Here is a 3,456-nt window from a genome sequence, read left to right as displayed (position 1 = left end):
TATAAATTGAGACAATTTTAGTTAAATAAGATTAGACTTTCAAATGTTATAAATTTTATTTTTAAAAAATTGAATTTTTAATGTTTAGAAAACATTATTGACAAAAAATTACAAATACTATACATATTATCTTATACACATAACATACATAACTAAAAAATTATGAATAATAATATAAATCATTGTATTTTAATAGTCTATAGAACGGGAAAATACCCGAAAAAACCGTCATCTATTTTTTATTTGGACGTTTAATACCTCGTGTTATTTTATTGGAAGAAAAATACCTCGTTTATTTAAATTTGCCATAAAAAATACTCGTTTATAGAAGTGTTAGTAGATTCATACTTACGGATTAACGGACGTGTATAAGCGTGACAGAATCATGTAACATCGTTAAATTTTAACCCCACGTTTCTAAGTAATATATATGATTTGTCTACGCAGCTCCTTGGTTTTATTGTTGTGGTTTTGTGGTACGATGTTTGGTGGTACGATGTTTTGTTTTATTGGAACTATATTTTACATGAGAATTTCAAAAAAATTATTATCTTATTATCTTATCGAATTTTGTTATTTTTTACACTGACCCGACTTGGGACAAGCAAAATTTATTAATTTATAGTGTTTATTAATTTATAGAAGTATTAAATTATAAATATTTTCATAAACTGAAATGCATTAAACGAGCCATATTTGTGAATGATGTAAAACGTCAAAAGATGTGAATTATGTTGATAACTGATAACATATTGTTGGGGAGAGATAAATAAACAAATATGTTATTATCATTATTTGATAAAATGTAACTAATAATAACATTAATGAACATTCGACACTATAAATACATACAAAATCCTCGTTTAGTGGCATAAAAAACAAAGAAAACCCAATTAATAAGTAGTCAATCTATTTTAAAATGGAGAATAAAACTATTTTCATGATATTTTCTGTAATCATGGTTTTGGTATTGCTTTCTCATCCAAATTTGGCTATTGAAGAGAATAATGATGAGCCACCACTCATGTCAAATGACGAGTTTGATACAGCGTTATATGCAACTTCACCAAGTTCGATCGAATATAATACCAATATCTATGGAAAAACTTCAAAAGAGGATATATATATTATCTTATGAAGTGCAGTAAAAATACAGGATACAAAACTCGAAATTCCGCATTTTTATGTTTTGAAGAAATGATAGCTGAAATTCTTGTGAACAGACATGCTTCAAGGGATTGTTGTGTGGGGGTAGTGAAAGCTGGAAAGCAATGTTTAATGGAATATATGAAATTATTTTTTCAAAGCTATTCATTAAAACATTATAATTATAAAAGGGTTTCTAGAACTAATAAAGTATGGAACAGATGTTCTACTGAAATTGGTGCTCTTTCATCATATTCGGGTTAAAAAATGTAACAAATTATTATTATTATTATTATTATTATTATTATTATTATTATTATTATTATTATTATTATTATTCTTATTATTATATAATTTAAATTGCTTGTATTATACCAACAATTTAAAATATTTGAACAGTACTACCAACTAATCTATATATAATAGCAATCTGGATATATACCATCAAAAGTTGTGTTTCTTCAATCATACCTTTTAGATAATTTTCTAAAAAATATGTAAAAATTCTAAATGTGTGTTTTAAAAGTTTCGATTATTATTGTAATAATTCTTTTTTGTAAAATTGTAATTGTTCATTGTAGAGTTGTGTTTATTCGAATATTCTTATCTTTTGAAATCTAAAATAGGTATGGTATTTTAGTTATTTATTTACTTCTTTAATTATTTTTCTTCATCAATATCTTTGCAAACTTCATTCGAATACAAACATTTCAATATTTACTAATGAAGATTAAAATAAAAAAAATATATAAAGAATTAAAGACCAGTTTTCTATCTATGATATACAATTATGAATTTTATGCAACTTATTACATATTTTCATAAACTGAAATGCATTAAACGAGCCATATTCTGAATGATGTAAAACGTCAAAAGATATAAATTATGTTGATAACTGATAATATATCATTGGGAGAGAAATAAATATGTTATTATCATTATTTGATGAAAGGTAACTAATAATAACATTGATGAACATTCGACACTATAATACATACAAAATCCTCAATTGGTGGCATAAAAACAAAGAAATCCCAATTAAGAATTAGTCAAGATATTTTGAAATGGGGAGAATAAAATTATTTTCATGATATTTTCTGTAATCATGGTTTTGGTATTGCTTTCTCATCCAACTTTGGCTGTTGAAGAGGATAATGACGAGCCACCACTCATGTCAAATGACGAGTTTGATGCGGCATTATATGCAACTTCACCGAGTTCAATTGAATAGAATACCAATATTTATGGAAAGATGTCAAAAGAGCATACAAATTATATTATATGAACTGCGGTAAAAATACGAGATACAAAACTCCAAATTCTGCCTTTCTATGTTTTGAAAAAGTGGTAGCTGAAATTCTTGTGAACAAACGTGCTTCAAGGGATTGTTGTGTGGGGGTAGTGAAAGCTGGAAAGCAATATCTAATGGAATTTATGAAATTCATTTTTCAAAGCTATGAATTCAAACGTTATAATTATAAAAGTTTTTTCAAAATTAATAAAGTATGGAACAGATGTTCTACTGAAATTGATGCTCCTTCATCATTTTCTGGTTAAAAAATATAACTAAACTTATTATTATTATTATATAATGGTTTAAATTGCTTATATTATACCAACATTTTAAAATATATGAACAATAATACTAACTAATTCTATTAGATATTTTTTGTCAAAAAATAAAAATCATAATAAAACAATTTGATTCATTGCTTAACACCATCATTTGTTGTCGCAAGCCCAAGAAAATGTTTCATGCTAGATCTTGCAAGAATTCGATTTCAGTTCAATTTGGCAGATTTTTTTTGCGATTCAAAAACCGAGAACCGACGCGACTCAATGCTAACCACCAATCCAAAAACCCAATTAACCAAAATACCCAACTCATTTAACCCGATTAACCCGTAATATGTGATTCGCTGAAAAAATACCTTAATAAGTTAATATGGATCCCTCTCCTAATATCCACTCTTGGCAGGCAAGACCACAAATTTTCTTATGATTGGTACAAAGCTCAGAATTTTTATCGATTGGCCAAGCATATCTCTACACGAAAGTATTTCTACTGTTTGTATATGCTTTGATTGGATTGGCCAAGCATATCTCTACACGAAAGTATAACAACAAGAATTCGATTGGCCAAATGATATTGGAATTCAATTCTATAATAGATATGCTAATCAAATGTTAATTGTTAACGTATTAGTGAAATGCATAGTAATTGGCTCAACACTAAAAAGTATATAATTTGACAGTAACATTTAGCGTTAATCTTTTTTGACTCATGTTAAGGGAGCTTCTATGTACGAT

The 3,456-nt window shown here is 26.8% G+C and overlaps 1 pseudogene; it reads left to right on the top strand.

Annotated features, from left to right (window-relative positions):
* Positions 898-1,410, top strand: LOC104779551 (annotated as a pseudogene).

The sequence above is a fragment of the Camelina sativa genome, chromosome 4 (assembly GCF_000633955.1).
Source record: "Camelina sativa cultivar DH55 chromosome 4, Cs, whole genome shotgun sequence".
Lineage (NCBI taxonomy): Eukaryota > Viridiplantae > Streptophyta > Magnoliopsida > Brassicales > Brassicaceae > Camelina > Camelina sativa.
Note: the sequence above shows the minus strand (reverse complement) of the source record. Positions and strands in the feature narration are given on the sequence as shown.